Source organism: Patella vulgata, chromosome 9 (assembly GCF_932274485.2).
Source record: "Patella vulgata chromosome 9, xgPatVulg1.2, whole genome shotgun sequence".
Classification (NCBI taxonomy): Eukaryota; Metazoa; Mollusca; class Gastropoda; family Patellidae; genus Patella; species Patella vulgata.
Window position 1 is genome coordinate 26,367,555 of NC_065887.2, and position 19,747 is coordinate 26,387,301.

Sequence of the window (19,747 nt, forward strand, 5' to 3'; positions counted from 1 at the left end):
AACTGTAGGACATAAACTCCATATCATTCCCGTCATTAGCGATCTTCTTAATTCTTGTTTTCCTGGCTGTCTATAATGTTTCGCATAGACTAGTCTCCTTAATCAAGGGCTGTCAATCAGTCGACAAACGGTCAGTAAACAGGTTTAGCGCGATTAATTTAGCATCCGGTACACGTAACCGATTATGCACTGCGTACACGATTTCGGTGTATTTTTAGTGCGTTTTAAATGAATATAAATTCTTTAATGCAAAATAACCGTGGCAATAAAACCTACATAAATGTTAGGAAATAGGAAAATAGCTAATCTTCGTTCAGAATTATTGTGATCATACCCTCAAAGTTAAAAGGCTTCCGAACAGAAATCTTTAAAATGAGACTGCACGATATCTGTTACAAAAAGCGCATGGCCAGATCTGTAGTACATCGATTTGAAATCCAATTTAACAAAGTTTTACAAGCCTAAAGGTTTTTTCTGAGCGTTTAACTTCAGCACAGACACGCAAAACACCATGGTAATAGTGAAATTCTATTTCAAATACTTTAATTTCCTTCAGCTGAAGGATTTCGCTCGACATAATTGTGAAAATTATGAACAGATTTAAACAGGGGTCTGGAGTTAAACGTATATTTGTGGGTGCTTATATTTACGGAGAGCTATTTGTATCATCCATCATTCTGGCAATTCGGTATTCGTTTCAGGAGGTGATGTCGAGATCAACTATGTAAAATACATGCATTCCCTTACTTCATTGGCTTATTAGTTGTCAATCAAAGGTAACATTACGCCTACTCTGGTGGCATTATCATTCTTCATAAAACTAGTATGAGCATACTATGGGCCAGGGCCTGAGTATCACAACCATCTTGGAGTTGTGCCGCCATATCAAAAATCGAAGTTCTTGGGCTTTCGGCGAAGATCGTCGCCCCTAAGAACATGAAATGAAATGAATGCGGTTTAAAGTTCTACCGTTCTGCTCCGGATAGCGCACTACGGCCTACTCTTATACCGAATTCCAACTGTTATGGGATCTTTTACGTGCACGCCAATGTGTATACAGGACCTCGGTTTTTCGTCCCCTCCGAACGTCTAGACAGCTGTCCTGCATCACTCACAAGGGGGAACCACACAGGAAAATCTGGATGAACTTTCTCGGTCAATGCAGGGATCGAACACCCGACATCCACGCTAGCGAGCTAGCGTCTTACCCACTTAGCCACCGTGACCCCACAAGACAAAATGAGTAGAGCTTGGGGCCCAGTTCCTGGCTCAAAATTAAATGTAATTCGATTCTAATAATATCTAATTCAAAATAAACTGAAACTCACCCAAATTATTAAATATGCATGTATTCACCTATTTTATATATTTTGATCACCCGTTGCTTGAAGTGTCCAGTGAGATTCCAGCTTGTAAAGTTTAAGAAAGAATTCCATGAAGCCGGGTTTGTATTTCGTTACTGAGCGACGGATTTGTTAAATATGTTATTTTTAACTGTGTAGAATGTCATTCTTGAAGAGTTATATAGTTCTTGTGCAACTTGCCGTTTTAATATTTGACTAAATTCAATTAAACAGGTTATAATCAAATGTACTCCCTGGGGAAAATCTCCAGGCTTCATCTTTTCTATTTATATAAGAGCATGTTTAGTGTTTAACTTATGTTACAAAATTCTGAGATACGGCATTTGGCAAATCACAAGCTGAATCGATAACGCTCTTGGAAATGCAAAAGAATGCAGAACAAGACACGGTATTTCCTAAGTAAATAAAGATCTCGAAAAACAGTTATTGAGCCTCCTCATTTCCAGTAACTAATGGTGATATTACATAATAGCTCAGGATATCTTCGAGACGTATTGATCCGAACACGTAATCGTCGTCGGCTATTAAATATTTGATTGTGTCATCTTAGTGTCATCTTAGGTGCACCGTAACTAATAGATTACAGTGGGACATCCGGCACCTTATATATCGATATATTTCTAACAAATAGACAGCTACCTAGCGAGAGGGGATCAAGGGATAAACAGATCGACGCAAACAATTAGATTCTAAATTACTGACAATAAACCATCTTGATCTGCCGAACTTATTGTCAAGATGGCATGACGAGTCGATAAATATTTCAGTAAGTGACAAGGAGACAAACGATGACTCTTAAGCTAGACAGACATTCTATTGGCAATTAATTGTCTTAAAGGGAAGGAATTGTGCTATGGGTGTTCTCCGGTTGACCCCTCTTGAGCTTGAAAATAAATTAAGGCCACTGTTAATTACAGACCAATAATTAAAGGAGAGAAATTTCCAGTTTTATTGTCTTCGGTTTGTTTTAAAGCGCGTTTTCTGTATTTCAGTATGGTCTCTTGTAACGGACATACCTACATTTATAAGTTAAATAGATTATCATGTCTTACGCCACGCTATGCTGTTTTATAATATAATCTTCATAATCTCAATGAACCCAGACGGATGAATGATATATGCTGAATCTGCATAGCTTATGGTTGTGTAAGTTAACAGTTTTCAATGGTGTTCTGTTCTCAAACCGCGGTTACAGATTAGGTTGACAGCTATATTTTTCTCACGTTCCGTATATCTTTACAGTTTATTCTGTGTTTGTCCATGCCGGAGAAGGGCCATATTGCCAGTTTCTGATTTTTTTCATAATTGTTGGTAATAGTATTCAGGTTGATAACTGCAAATTGACAGATTTTATGGAACATTTTTGTGCTTTTCCATTATCGGAAACATTCTTGTTGATGGTCGATAGATATTTTTTTGTGGTTTGATCCATGCTTGAAAACTGGAAATTGGCAGATTTAATGGTATTGTTTTGTGTTTTCTCATGATCAACAGCATTATGGTTTATAGTTTGATAGATATCTATCTTTCAGTTTGATCCATGCTCGATATTTTTGGTTTTTCGCATGATCGATAATTTTCTGGTTAGTAGACATTTTGAGTTTTTCTCTCTGCTCGAAGTCTTTTTTATTATACACGTTCACACTTTTAATGTTTTTATGCCCATTTTATGCTCGATAATTTGTGTTTCTCATAGTAGATTGTTTTGGGGTTTTTTGTTGTAGGTGATAAGTGTGCTTTTCTCGTACCTCATGTCGAAGGGTTCTGCTTTTGTCATGCGTGATAACGTATAGTTTTGCCATATTTCAGTTCGTTATTTCAAATGAGAGTAACACTTGGGTTTTATTCTTAAAGAATGGATATCTTGTCTAGATCATGTTGGATGGAAGATTGATATTTTTTATCCTACAACAAGAAAACTTTGTAACCAATTACGCTATTTGCCTAAGCTTAAAATTAGTACAAAAATATTTGTGGGATTGTAGTTTTTGTAGTGATATCTTAATTCATCGTGATATCTTTCATGTGTTTGTGTGTCATTTTCCTCCTATTTATATATACATGAACCATACATCGTGTACTAGTTTCAAGAACGTCGCTGAAAACGTGTTTACATCTTACTTTCTTCTCAGTTCGTTTGATTAAACTCTACCGTCCTGTTTTAACAGGAAAGAAATTCACGACACGCGCAACTTCGGGTTCTTTAATTTTACCCGGCAGCTTTCTTATTTTATTAATACGCGTTTAAGGTCAATCACTAACTCGCCACAACTCCAATCTTTCAAAACCACACAATTTGACCGGCAGGACGATTTACCCAATACTAAGTAAATACTGCCAAATACCACCACATTCCACCTCATTATTGTGAGAAACTATCAAAGTTGTGGAATTAGACTTCAAAAAATTAACTTATTTGTTGAATTAGCAATTATTTACGATAAAATGAAAGACTAGCCAAACATTATCAAATATTGGACAGGACGAGTTACCCAATACTACAAAATACAGTCGCACACCACCTTGTTATTGTCCAAAACTGGTAAAATTCTTCAATTACTTAAATGTCAATTAGGTAATTCCTGTAAACATTTGAAATACCCATTTCATAGTATGAGTAATAAACTGAACGGCTAAAACATTACTACAGAATACCAACCTATACTAATTAAATACTACCCCATTATACCTCATTAGTGGGAAGAAATAACCCAATACTACAAAATACAACCACATACTATCTTATTATTATCCAAAACTGGTAGAATTCATCGATTACTTTAATATCAATGTGGTAATTCCTGTGTACATTTGAAATACCTATTTCATATGAGTGATAAAATGAACGGCTAAACATTAAATAAATAATTTATTTTCCACAAACAAACATATTGTTATCCAAATAATTGAACTCTTATCTTAATTTTTGTAATATTGGCCCATTACTTTACAGAAATAGATTGATTTTTGATAGCATGGGTTAATATTTGTAAGTATTGGGTGATCAAGAGGGATAAATGGAATAGCAAGATATTGACAATCACATTTGTCGTACATGTTTTGCATGTTTTCCACAAATTAACTCAATGATGTTTTTTATATAATCGAAGTATTATGTTAGTTTTTTGACAATAATGAGGCAGTATTTGGGTAAATCGTCTGACCGTTGTTGTCTCAACTAGTGAATTAGCATCCACAACTTTCGACTTGAAACAACAATAGCTATCTTCCTCGCTTAATGGTCACTGAGCACCTATCGGATATGGCACCTCTAAAACAGAATAAACGACAGCTATTGATTTTGGTCCAAGAAAATAAAATGGAAGTACGCGACCCAACAGTGTTAGAGAGAGAGAGAGATGGGGTTTAACGTCCACTCGACACAAACTAGGTCATTTCGGGACTAACATGGTTTAATTTTTTTCAATAATTCGGGGTGGAAACAGTGAGAGGAAACCGGACCCTACTCCTTGTCACGTACAACCGGGGATTCGAAACCACGCCAGTTGACTCAATGACAGGCCTTATGATACAGCGCGCACGTGCTAACCATTCGGCCATCCAACCGCCAACAGTGTTATACTGTTATAACGTACAGTTCTATCATTTATAAATGGTGGTTTTGAAATATTGAACTATATATATATATATCCCCGCACTCATCTTTGTCAACCGTGACAAATGAGTTCCACCATCTATAGATCATTTTGGACATATAACATCACAGTTTTAATTGTGATATAATATTTGATCAAAATAATGGAACATTTTCCGTGACCATTGGGAATATTACGTGATCATTATAACACATTGATTGCCACTTAATATAAATCAGTTTCAGAATGTTAAATATTAAAAGAATTCCGTTTAGTGAACTAATTTGTAAAATCTCTTATGGATCATATTTGATAACAGGGGCTACAACAATATTACGGGATGAAGGTAAGACTTTTTTTATCAAGTACAATAGTATTATATGGACGCCATCGTCATCTTGTAACTGTGAGATGATGCCACAAAGAAAACAAGCATGCCAAGTTTCATGTCTTATAGGCTTTTTCGAAGCGCGTCACCCCAAGAAGAAGAAAAACAATAAGATAGAGCTTGGGGGTCAGTTTCTGGTCAAAAAAGATTACATAATAGCATGGGGATTGTCGTAATTAGTATAACAACGATATCATGAAGAGTTTGGAACCAAATACAGACATTGATCAATCAAGTTATTTACAGTAATACAACTATTAATGTTAATTTAGACCAAATTTCATGATAAGTTTATGTAGAGCCTTTAAATATGGTGCAAACGGCAACACTTCTCGACAATATAAAGTTAATCAAAGCAAGGATCGCCATATAATTATATATTTATCGCCAAGAGTTATTTTATAGATTTTGTCACCCGAATATCATTCAGTAATTCATTAATAGCAATCTGCACACTAAAGTGTAGTAGCCACTGTGAATTGTAATTTGCATCCCTGTGTAGCTACCTGTAAGATGTCGTTATACATGAGCTGTAATCTTCACCAAACCCTAAAAGATAAATACACGATATGACATTAAATCATCAAATTTGTGTAATCTACTTGTTGATTTACTTGGAATGGAAATATGTTTCAGTACGAAATGATTTCCTTTCCTACATCTTAATGTAAAGAACCGTGTAAAAACAGAATATATCGAATATTGCGGATGATTTTCGTACAGGTGAAAGTATTCGTTTCCACACGCACACACACATAACATTGACATTTGATCGCAAATTGTCGACACCTGTGTCTATCCTACCATATTTGTGAACGCTCTACGAGCTGAATTGACTTGAAATTCATAGACTATGTTTATGCTCACATGCCGAAGAAGTATAATTATTGCCCTTGACCACTTTGAAACTACTCCTGCATATACAAAAATCTTCCTAGACTGTTAGAACAACGTAGCTGCTGCCAGTGTATTTTCCTTTGTCTGGCAACCTATCTTTAAGTTATTAGGATAGAATTAGCCATGACAGGCGCCTTTTCTTCCTTAATTGCCGGATCAAGGGGGTTATATATTTTACAAGATAAACCTGTCCCCGACGCAATAAAACTGTCACTAGCAATAACGTGCACAGCATGCTTGGTAAGATTTAATTTATTATTCATATCTGTGCTATACCCGATAGAGTTAACCAAGTAGATTGGCGTTTTAACATGAGAGAAGGTATTTCGTTGGTGCACCAATTAGTGTGGTGGGTTACAGTTGCAAAATGAAATGAAATGAAATGAGGTTTAACGTCCTACTGTTCTGCTCCTATACTGGGCTAATGAAGACGGGCATACGCCATACAGTGTGCTATGAGGGAAATTTTGCCCGGGCAGCGGCACTATCGCCTACTCTTATATCGAATTCCAGCTGCCAAGGGATCTTTTACGTGCATTCTAATGTATACACGGGACCTCGGTTTTTCGTCTCATCCGAAGGACTAGACAGCTGTCCTTGTCAGGCCCTCCGTTCTGCACCACTGACAAGGGGAAACCACGTCGGAAAATCAGGATGAACTTTCTCGGCCAATGCAGGGATCGAACACCGGGTTACAGTTGCACCCAATCCCCAGGGTTTACTACTTACTCGTCACATACACACAAATATTAAAGTAGTGTTAAAGAGAGTAGGAATTTCTTTGGTGCAAATCACGTCACCCAATCCCAAGGGGGGGGGGGCGGTTGGATGGCTGAATGGTTAGCGTGCGCGCGCTGTATCATAAAGTATGTCATTGAGTCTACTAGCGTGGTTTCGATTCCCCGTTGTACGTGATAAGGAGCAGGGTCGCCTGTCCAATCTCGTGGGTTTTCTCCGGGTCCTCCGGTTTCCTCCCACTACTAAAGACCCCTATGCGCAAGCGAATTATTGAAATCAAATTAGACCATATGTTAGTCCCGAAATGACCTATTTTGTGTCGAGTGGACGTTAAACCCTATTTCTCTCTCTCTCTCTCTCCCAATCCCAAGAGTATAATATTACTTAAATGAAGCATGTTTATGTTCATGCTTAATATATTTATCCCGCTGTCATAACAAAAACAACTATTATATATGACCACAGATCACTAACGGTTTCCCCATTGACTTTATTGTTAATTCTCGTCTCTTGGACCGGCTCTAACTTTTTCCCAAATTTTCGTTGGGTAGAACGCTTTCTACCACATATGTAGCAACATGTGGCAACCTCTTGCCCAAAAGCACGTATGGAGTTCTTCATGAAAAACTTGAGATACACAAACTGGAAGTAAAGAACCATAAACATACAATTTCCCGCCCCACATTTCAACCTAACCAACCTCCGAACTCTTTTATCCTTCCGAATAAAAATCATGAATATTCACCAAAATGTATTTGCAAACCATTTCCTTCGATTCTACAACAAAAGGTCAATAAAAATCGCCATGCAAAAGGGTTAAAAGGGAAAGGGAGAGAACGACTAAAAATAACTTTCGTCCTTCATTCGTTGGTGATGACGTAGGAATATTTGGTGAGCTGTGTCCATATAAAATAGAACCATCTTGATGTTTTGCCATCTTTGGTGGTTTACTAATATTTCATTGGATTGTAAAGACAAAAAGAAACAAAACATTAAAGAAGTGTCATGAAAGTTGTGCTAAATTGTTCTAGTTAACCAAACACATCTAGTTAGGGCACTAATTGTGATCAAACATTATTTCGATATTGAAATCGATGTATCTTGATCTAAAGGGGAATCATTATTGATCCTAAATGAATTTCAAAAATCAGCACATGGAAAAAAGTGTCAGCGTGTCAAACCTGAAAATATGAGAGTAGAAGGACCTCTGAGTAGCATTTGAATCTACCCATCCCCTCATAAGACCGTGTCATCCCAGATAATACATCAACAACCCCAAAACAATATTTATCCTTATAAAATGTCATTGTTAAAAAGTCAATTTGACATTTTGGCTTATACATAAAAGTTTTGAAAATATTGAACAAAAAAGGTGATATCGAAGATTTATTTAACAAAGAGCATATTAAAATGCTACGTTGATGAACTGACTTAGACACATAATATCTATATCAGTTAACACTGCTTTGTGTCACCTAACGGATCATGTATGTTATTTAAAAATCTAATTCATTAACTTCTTAGATAAGTACAGTTAAGCTAGATCAGTACATATTTACGGAACATTGTTCAGTGTGGAGGGGGGGGGGGACTTTTCATTATATATTTATACATACATTTAATTAAGCTCCGTGTACTTCCTGAAAGAGCGTCGTAACCGAAGTCACATTAAGCATGATTATTATCTATTATTAATAAGGTTTAACATATCAATAATCGATTCTGATCATATTAACAGGCGGGGGTAAATTGTCATAAGAGTGTGGAAGCATCCCTGAAAAAAAGTTCTGACATATCTAATGTGTCCGTTAGAATATCCGGAATTAGTTTTAGTTTGCTTTAAGTCAGTGTTTTACGCTAATTGCGGGCCTAGTTTTTTTCATGATTCTTTTTTATGTATTTTGCCGTGAAATGGGATTTAACCTCCCACTTTTCTACACCAACCGGGCTAAAGAAGACCAGCATACACATTTTGGAAAGCTATGAGAGTAATTTTGCCCGGACAGCGGTTGTTTCGCCTACTTTTCGTTGGATTCTAACTGTCGAGATTCTTTTACGTGCACACCAACGAGTACGCCTAGGGTTTACGTACCCTCCAAACGACAAAGGGGAGAGCAATTAAGAATATTGCAATATTTTAACCGACCCAGACTATGCTTATCAATAATTTCAGAAAAGTAGAACGTTTTAATTCCTAATTGTCATGGCAAAACACGTGATAGATAGGGTATTAAGGTCTTGGAATGGATCCACGAACAATAGAACTAAGGAAATGGAAGCGATAAAAGTTCTTAATCGCTTACACATGCCCAAATCTCTTGCGCGCAACTTGCTCTTCTCGCAACTCTCCTAGGAAACACGTGTCTGTGGCATCACCCCAGGTGGAAGCGGAGGTTACGCCCCACATCAAGCCAAGTGAAGGTCACAAGCAGCCATTCGTAATATATTCCATGTGTTTTCGTCGATATTCAATTTTTGATTTTCCGTGTTTTGACCAAAATGGCTTATATACTGTTATATAGTATGGAATGATTTCTTGATCAGTTATTGTTAACAATGTTTTTCAATTTATATGGAATTTCTTATTTTCCGTGCGTTTCCATAAAAGAGTATATAAAATGCTTCTACACTGTTTTGTTAAGCGAACAAAGCCTAATATACACGACGACCCATTTATAAAAGCAGGGTAATTAGTTCGCATTGTCGATCATATAAATGATTTACCATGTTATCTTTTAACAATTAAGGATTGCTCTTAACAGATGAGTTTTATGATTTTTAACTTAGATGTTTCTGGAACATATATATGCTTCTAGGATGAATTGTTTTTATTAATTGATATAAACGAAAATTCCCAGAAGCTAATTAGAATCCAATATCAAGTTCTACAGACGTTAGAGCTAACGGACATCCTTTGTTTGAAGAGAAAGTCGTAAGGCGATAGAACAAATAGTCAGTCTTTTTGTAATTAAAGTTCAACAGTTGCTAAACATTTGTCTCTCCCAGTCATAAAGAGTGTGTGATGTTATATACAAACGTCGAGCACAATTGATCACATAAGTCTTCAGGTCGTTAGACGAGTTGATAGGATTGTCCGGAACTCTACTAATTTTAAGCCGAGGCTGGAATCCTTGCAATTTCAACATTAAAAATGCATGTATTTATTTCAGAATCACACATTAAAATTTAGTTTAATGAAGATGTGCAAGTCCAAGTAGAATAACATGATCTCCTATATAATGGGTAACGGAGCGAGGTTTTGCATAGAACAAGTATGTTCCCCAATTCCATTCAGCTATCCTGAGGAAAATACTGTTTGTATAGAAAAAAACATTTGTAACAATATTTTATCAGGTTTAACTGTCACATTATTTTGATACACTGCCTGCTGTTGGACTCGGGCGGAAAACAATAGATGGATAATTAATTACAAGTTATCCATTTCCATCGAATCTCATGCGGTGAAGTATACAGGGGAGCCGCGGTAGTTCAGTTAGTAAGAAGCTGGCTGGCTAACCCGAAGGTCCTGGATTCTATCGGGTGGTGGCCGTGACAATTCCTCCAAATTTTCCGACGTGGTTCCCCCTTGTCAGTGATGCAGACAAAAGGCCTGACAAAGACACTGCCTATTCGTTTCAATGTCAGTGAATGAAAACCCGGGGGGCCGTGTACACGTTGATAATGATATGCACGTAAAGGAGCCCTGCTGTCCAGGCAAAACTTTCCTCATTTCAGCCTACCTTGACTGTTAATAAAATATTTATGTTACTGAAGAGCATTAGCGCTTTAAACATGGAGAGCACAGGGTAAATTGCTTTATTGATAGTTTTATTGTTTGATAGGTGGTGGCCAACGGTTATGAAATAAAAACATTAAAGGAAATTGAATTTGCTGGAATGAACTGTAAGAAATGCATGTATGGCTGTTCGCACTAGCCCACTGGCAGTGGCAATCTGCTTCACAGAGGATTACGAAAGTCTTCTGATATCTCTGTAAAAGATGACTGCATTCAACACGTGGCGTCACAGCACGCGGCGTCAATCATTGTCTCAATGGCGCGTGCATTGTTTACATAAGACTTTACTGCTTCGGGCAGAATGCTGCCTTTTACTAATTTTAATACCCATTTACACTAAATAGGAAATAATTTTTACCCACAAATACGTCAAACGTCTTTATTTTTCTAATACATAAAAAAATTTTTAGAATTTAATTTGTCGGTGGAAAAAATTTAATATTTGAGGCTCATTAAGTCGCATTGATGTCACCTTTATCAGTGATTGAAGCGGCCAAGCGAATATTCACTTCCGATCAGTGTGTGACAGTGGTACAGGACGGGGGACCGGGCAAGGAACAGTGTCTGGTCATTTGGGGTGCGCCAGATTACCAAGTTCCGTGTACATTGATGTGTATGTAGAGTCCAATGAAGAGAAGGCGGCAAAGCAGCTATCCGAGCGTAATTTCCCACAGACCACACTGCTTGGCGTATTCCCGTCTTCATTAACCCAAATTTTAATGAATTAATTAATTAAAACTCCCACGTATTGTCTTGCTTTCTTTATTTAATTTGAAATATGAACTGAAAGACACTATTAGATTGCTATGTTCCACTGTTTCAAGTACATACAAAGTTATTTTTGGCGTTAAGTACTTCAATACACGAGTATTTTGATATAAGATAACAAGACGTAATGGTCATGGTGTAAGTAGATTGGAGGAGGTTTGTTCTTCGAATCATGTTATAAACATTCTAAATGCAGTTACGCTCGACAACCACAACAACGAATTATTTGAGAGATCAATACATGAATCGTCCTAATAGCTGAAGTTTTTGGATTTCCTAGGAGAAAGCATTCATTATCCTTAATCCCGAAAGACTCCCTCCGTAAGTTATAAGGACGAGTTATGTCACTTTAAGACGTTGTTGGTGCATATAGTGGTAGATAACATCAATGCAAATGACAATCGACAGTTTAAGTATATGAAAGCAGATGTTGACTGAATATCCCAAATAAATGCGTAGGGATATCAGATGTTCTAGAAAGAGTAACCATACACTATATGCGATCTCGTTGTTTGTATATCCGGTGTGGTAGACAGAGTGCTAGCTGGATGAGCTGTTTTATAGAAACCAGTCTATAAACCTATAAATAAAGATTGACTGCATAATCGCTGTGGCACCTTCTGGAGAAACCAGTTTCTTCTCGCGTATAACATTACCTGCGGCGCGCAAGCAAATTCTTGAAATATTGTTATAGTTTCAATATTCATCTTTTTGAGCGGATGTGTAATCTGTTTCAATCATCATTTTGGTCATCGGTTGAGTGAGCTATATGGGTATATTTTTTAAAGAAATCAGAAATAAACTGAAAGTAGGTATGTTGTGGACTGGTTTTATTTTTGTAGGTTAACGTAACAGTGATGTTCACTGTTATATAAATATAAAGAGTCAACATTGGTTCCGAATACCGAAAGTGCAGGGGGGGGGGGGGTCCATTCGACACAAACTCGGTAATATCGGGACTAGATAGGAAATGAAATGAAATAGGGGTTAACGTCCTACTGTTCTGCTCCGAGTCGGCAAATGAAGACGGGCACTAGACAAAATGAAGCATTGTAAAGTTTATACAAAACAAGGGTATTCTTTAGTGTTAAGACTGTACTATCATACAATTTAATTTAAACCAAACATTATTTTACTCCGTGTATTCAGATGATATGTTTAAAAGATCAGAATATAATTACCTAGGCCTTGATTAGATTTCTCTAAATTATGGGTATTATTGAATTTCATTAGTGGGTTGATCTTCTAATCACAATCTACGAATTACTAAAAGCGCCTTATAAAGAAATGTTTATAGGCTGAGATTGCCAAAAGTAGAAGCTGATGCGTAAATCCACAGTAATAGTAGTACCAGAAAATAAAAAGGAATCAATTGTTGGTATTCACTGTTTTTGTTTAATACAATACTTGATCTAATATACATTGGATATTGTTGTCCTGTTTTAAGTATATAACTGTACTTGTAAATTTATCTCAAGTTTCACTTGTCTTCAATTACAGAATGCAGTATCACAATTTCATATCAACAAAGAAGTTTATTTCATTCTAATTAAATTGGCAAACTTTAAAAGCCAATCTCTGATTCGTTTTTATATATTTTTCTTTTTTAATCCTTCAGGTGGTATCTGTAATGACGCCCGACGAACAGTGGAAGCTGCTTTATCAAGCCGAGGTCAACTGTGGCCAGGAAATACTAAAATATTTAAACCATTCCAGATATGGTGAGTAGCCTATAAGATATTATTGAACATATTTTTCCAATAATCGATATAACATGTTTTAAACATTTTAATAAAAGTGTCCTGTCAGTGGTGCTTCAGTGAATACGGCACTGGCCCTCGGGCAGAAAAGTGCTTTGTCGTGCAGATGGGACGAAAATATGATGTACACATTTCCGTACTCGTAAAACATCCTTGCAATTGAAATCCGAAAAAATGTAGTCGTACTTAAAGGTCGTTTTATTATTGTATTTACACCGCCTATTTGTTATAGAATCTCATTAGCACTCTTAATCTTAAAGGCTCAATTGACATCTGATCGATATATATTTATTTTCTTACGTGTCAGTGAAAATACGATTTGTCTAAGATTATTTTACATATATTTTTTAAAAGTTTGGTAGTATTTTGCTTTGCCTGGTGGGTAAAAACCACTATTATTGTCTGCCATGTTTATTTTCGTATTTAATGTACTTGTTAGTGGAAACATGCAATGTTTTAAAGCGTCTGGTAACAATTACCATTTCCAGACTCTCATCTCCCATGATTCCCAAGGGTGATATTTCTGAAATATTGGCACCCTTAATGCAATGTAAAAATATATTGGATTTTGTTTTTAGTATAATTTAGAATTAGGCACTGGGTGAAGAGGTGGTCTACGAATCTAATCAAGCCTGACACCGAAAGAGTTATTTTTGATTTTATTTCTTGCAATCCACTTTAAGCAGACAATTTATTTTCACGCGCCAGATACGATTTGCGTCAAATATCTAACATTACATTTTTGTCGAATTTCGAGATATTACACGGGGATATCTTTGAGTTTTTGGATAATATATTGTGCCGGTCAGATATGAATGATTTACAAGTAGATGGTTCCTGTAAGATAAATTGTAGCTGTCCATTTTTTCTCGAAATAAGCTAGAAATAGAAACGAAAACTGAATTGTAGGATTATAATGAGGTTTTATTATATAGCAGCTGGCATGGGTAGAGATCATCTCCATATTTAAACGCATTCGTTATGGTGTGAACGTATTATGTTGCCCGTTCACAATTATTTGTGGACACACTATAGACAGATCCGATTTTCATGAAACTGAAAATGTATTTCGGATTGGTTCGAATTTGGGACATATCGGACTGTAACTTCCTAGATTATTGTCCCTAATTGTACGAAAATCACGGATGAGTTGTAAATCGAACTACAAGTTCTCGTTCAAATGCGCCTCCTCTTTACGCAAATGGTGAAAAAGCATGTAACACGGATGAAAATATCTACGATGAGTTCGATGCTGTAAACTATTATATGATCTCGGATGAATTTGATATTTTGATGTGCACCGGACCGTACCTTGGTTATGGCCCTTGGTTTTTTTTCATATTGTGTAATAAAGTTTGTAGGAGAAAAAGTCTATCGATAACCTTCATTCCACGATATTTCGTTTCGGAGTTACCCCGCTTTATCGAAAACCCTATGACAATAGTAGAGGTAACAGATTTCCTTTTTCAAATATTGTATTTAGAAATGAGAGGATTAACCCTATCGATATCCCGCATTCCCCGTTCGGATTCGGACCAGCAACTGGTCCCCAAGCACTACTCATTTTGTTGTTGTTCTTCTTCTTGTGGCGACATTTTTCGAAGGAAACCTTCCGCTCTGCCAAATCAAGATCGACGTTAAAACTTCTTCCTTGGATAATTGCGCATCGATTGACGGGCTTTTAATATGGCATCACAATTCCAAGATGGCCGCGATGGCATCGTGTTTGGTTCCTGGTCCATAGTACGCTCGTACTTGCTGCCGTCCATTTTATTTATGAACGTAAATAAATTATTTGTGGACCACCTGGCATATTGGAGCTTTAAATTTTTTAAAAATAACATAGCGGAACTAAAAGACCAACGCTATAGTGTAACCTGTGTATTGAAATTAATTTGTAATTTTTATGAACTGAAAAGATTAAATATAAAATCTATGTTAAATTCTTTAGAATGCCATACCAAACTATTTCTCTTTTAAATTGATGTTATAAATTTTTGAATTAAATCTTCAAACAAGTATCTCTTAACTCTAAGATTGTATATGCTATATCGTTTTATCTAGACCTGCTGTTTTTAATATGAAACTGTTGGAATCATGTTTGTGTGTGTTCCTTGAAATCATAAAATATCAACGAGCAAAGCGCCTGTTTTCTTAAATCGCACTGGAATCATGAACGTACTAGTTTTAAGAGAGTGTTTATAATGCGTTCAAGTTGTTTGTTATAAACAAACTGTGTTACTTTTAATTCTTCATCTTTCGTTATATGTTAACACGATATCCAAAATATCCGGCGAAATTTAACCGTTGTTAATGACTTACACAACCAACAATTAACACCACCACATTATCAACTAAGGACAAATTTTTAACAAGTTATATAGCATTTTTTTGCTATGTAGTAAAACAGATGAAGCTTTTATTTTTTGTATTCGGGTTAGTTTGAAAAAATGCACCTTTAAGTTGACAAAACAACATTTACAAACCTGAAATATCAAAACTTTGTATTTGGATTACTTGGTTAATAAAGCAGACAACGAACGAGCATTATTTCAACGCTATACCCAACGTATTCTATAATATATCGGTATACAACACTGTTCCAAACCTAGTCTGTAACATAAATATACAAAACGTTTTCAAATCATCCAACGAGACGTCTATTACGCTAACTAATCTAGCTTATTTTGTCTTTTTATCTGTTTGCTGTCAGATGTAATATTGTGTCTGCTTACATCGACGTCAGAAGATTTTTATCATAATGCTTTGTATAATAATATTTTTCATGAAATATACTTTTAGCGCGTATTTGTAAATGCATTAGAATGTGCCATCTTTATTCTTGATCCACGACATTGCTCTAGTTAGCTGTAAGCGTGGTGGCATGGCGTTTGTGCATACCTACTCTTTCTATAACACCTGATACCACATCTCTATCTAAGGAGTAAACGAAGCTAGCCAACGTTATCCGGTAGTAGTACTACCTATTTTAAATCATCGCATCCTTCATTTCAGAGGGGGGGGGGGCACGTGGCTAAGTGGGTAAGACGCTGGCTCGCTATCCTGGAGGTCGGGTGTTCGATTCCTGCATTGGCCGAGAAAGTTCATCCAGATTTTCCGGCGTGGTTTCCCCTTGTCAGTGAATGCAGGACGGGGGGCTGACAAGGACAGCTGTCTAGTCGTTCGGATGGGACGAAAAACCGAGGTCCCGTGTACATATTGACGTGCACGTAAAAGATCCCTTGGCAGTAGGAATTCGATATAAGAGTAGGCCGTAGCGCCGCTGCCCGGGCAAAATTTCCCTCATAGCACACTGTAAGGCGTATGCCCATCTTCATTAGCTCAGTTTAGGAGCAGAACAGTAGGTCGTTAACCCCCATTTCATTTCATTTCAGAGACAACAGCAGAAACACCAAAATGTGGAGTAATATGGGATAAAGTTTTATGTTGGAATGAATCACCAGCCGGATCCCTGGTTAAACAACCGTGTCCTAACTATATTCATGGTTTTAACGACAATGGTAATTACAAAAATCAGTTGTTGTGTCTATCATTCGGTTCCCTGTGACTATCATTGGGTTTCGGTGACTACCATTGATATCCAATATTTAAGACAAAATAAACATTTTACCATTGGTACAAGAATCGTGTACGATAGTGCGTTTCAGCGTCACTTGTAACCAATGAACAGAAAGAACGAGGCTAGACACATTCAGCAACATGTCAAACGGTAACGCCATATCTGCGCAATAGACTGGAATAACCGGACACTAGAAATTGGCATTTGTTTGAGACTCATGCCGTATTTCGTTGGACATCTTTAAATATATTAGAGAATAATATTTATTGAATATATAAGAGCGTAGTAATTCTTGAGAACCGTACAATAATACTTATTGAATAGGACAATATAGTAGAATGTAAAATGTGTAACCCAGGGAGGTAAAGTCTTTGGAACAGAAGTTATTAAATTTAAAATGTACAGGATAATTTATAACATTTTAGATTATCTCCTCGAAACTGAAAGACATTGGCAGGTAATTCGGGATATTTAGCCTATCTTTGGCTGCATTTATAATTCACAGTTTATGAAATCTAAAATTTGTGTCAAAAACATCCATGAAACAAGATTAAAAGATTACTTTTAAATTAGATCTGTCAATCCAATCGCACTCGCATTGCCATTACACTCATATAAAATTATTGGTTTATCAGGTGGCATGGTGTTCCTTTCCAGTCTTCCCCCCCCCCCCTCCGCCCCGACCCGTTCTGCACCTTCTGGTTAGTGAGCTGGCGCTGGCGCCTTACCCAGCTAACGTCGCCCCCGTATAAACCAAATTGGATTGGATCAGCATTCTTAAATGTTCATATTGTCAATCTGCCGCATTGCTATTGTCACTGACACTGTCACACATACGAATTTGAAAAAAAATCCTAATGATTCCTAATGATGAGTGTAAAGTTCTCGCCAATCTAGTACGATCAGTTGATACATGTAAGCGGAGTTGATTATGGATGTACACACTCACCCACACTTTGGGCAAACTCTATGGGCGGGAGAGGAGGTGGGGTGGGGGTAATACTAGTCCGATGTTGGTAAGAAGTGGTGTTTCGTTGATCCCACGGTCGTACGCGCCCACCTGACTGTCTTACTTTTCTTATTCCCCACGGCTAAAATCACTGGGCACATACCGACGGATATTACCTAAAAGTAAATAAATATTTGTCCCTATATGACCGCGGTGTGTTCATCGAATGATAAACCAGATTTATATCTTTCTATTTCTAGAATATGCTACACGATATTGTACACCAGAGGGTGATTGGTATTTCCACCCAGAACTTAATAAAACTTGGACGAACTTCTCGTCCTGTTCGAGAACATCATCCACAGATTTATCCGTAAGTATTTTCTTTATCTATATTTTAGGGGCATAGATATTTACTGTCACGATATATCAATGTTTGGTTCTTTGCGACTAAGTCATGTGATAATAGCTAAATGTTTTCGAAATTACTACATCTTCGAATGATAACCCATTGCCGTGTCTTGGTAGTACTGAATACAATTTAAACATTTTTTTGTATTTTTAATAAACAGCAAATGTATTCTTAGAACATTCAGTACGCTCTTTGTATTTCTACTAGTTTTACTCATGTCTGTATTAAATGCAGGTTGCTTACTCTATAGTATCTTCTATATTCTGTCTTCATTACCCCAGCTGTGGCGGAAAAGTGGGACGTTATCCCCATTTCTCTTCATTTGATCTTCTTTTTATTCCTTCTGTATAGTACCTTCACTATGGTTTGTCTTTTTGTGTTTTGGTCATATTTGTATTTTTTGCACAACTTTATGGTCTGTTGTTATATTGTAGTGTATCTGTATGTCTTTATTATTTATGCTTTAACATATTCCCGAAGCAATAGTTATAACCATTGTTGGATCACCTTTTAAGATGCATTATTCAAGAACTAATCTGCGTATTGTAGGTCGTTTTTATGGCATAAAGTTTTTTACAGGTACAAGCCCATAATCAACTCTCTCGAACATCAAGTGGCCGAGATATTAAATAGGTTAACACTGTAACATAGTATATCAAATGATCTAAGGATAACGATGGCTGTTGATTTTACTTCTTTATTTCAACAATGCAGAAACAAAATTACATCCATAATTCTAAAACCCAACAATACAGCACACAGGAACATAACATATCATAACAGATTGTAGTCATTACGGGCATCGTCTTCATTCACGCCTGCCTCCATTGTCATATATACCCTCGTTCTGTATATTATTTGTAATTCTACAATATTATGCGACATTTTATATTTAAAAAGATCAAGTAGGGAATTAAACTTGATATAAAAAATAAATCATGATAATCTATGGGATAATGTAACATTAAGCTATATGATAACTGTTAAAGGGCGTATAACACGAAAATGGTTCTAAAAAGCACATAGCAATGTAATATGAGTGATTTACATTCATTTTTTAAATTTGTAATTGTAATTTCTAATCAATTATGTTCGGTGAAATACGTGAGCGGCCATCGTTTGCGCCTGTTCAGTCCATTCTACGGGTTTTTATTATTATTATTTTGCCGTTTGTGATTCGGCCTTTTTAGAATTATTTTCACATTGTCGTGTGGAATATGTATTTCTTTGATCATTACAAATGGCGCTCGAAACTATACAGAACAAGCCCTCATATACTGAGTTTGAAATATTTATAGGGTCTTAAATATAGGGTTAGATTTCGTGACATTATATATATTTTGTAATAACAAAATAATTACTTAATATGTTTTTCATCAACACAGATGGCAATATTTCCCAAAGGTTATTATTCATCTTGCATAATAAACGAGATCCGTAATGGAACTGACAAGTTACAACTCATGTATACAAAAAGAAGGCTATCAATACAGTGATGC

General features: G+C 36.4%; 1 long non-coding RNA gene across 1 annotated transcript in view; it reads left to right on the top strand.

The window, feature by feature from the left end:
* Positions 1 to 19,747, top strand: part of LOC126832487 (uncharacterized) — a 77,428-nt gene that overhangs the window by 36,526 nt on the left and 21,155 nt on the right. Inside the window, exons 2-4 of the long non-coding RNA XR_007684734.2 lie at positions 13,166 to 13,268; positions 16,703 to 16,828; positions 18,097 to 18,209. This is a non-coding gene — a long non-coding RNA (uncharacterized LOC126832487). The remainder of the gene's footprint in view (positions 1 to 13,165; positions 13,269 to 16,702; positions 16,829 to 18,096; positions 18,210 to 19,747) is intronic.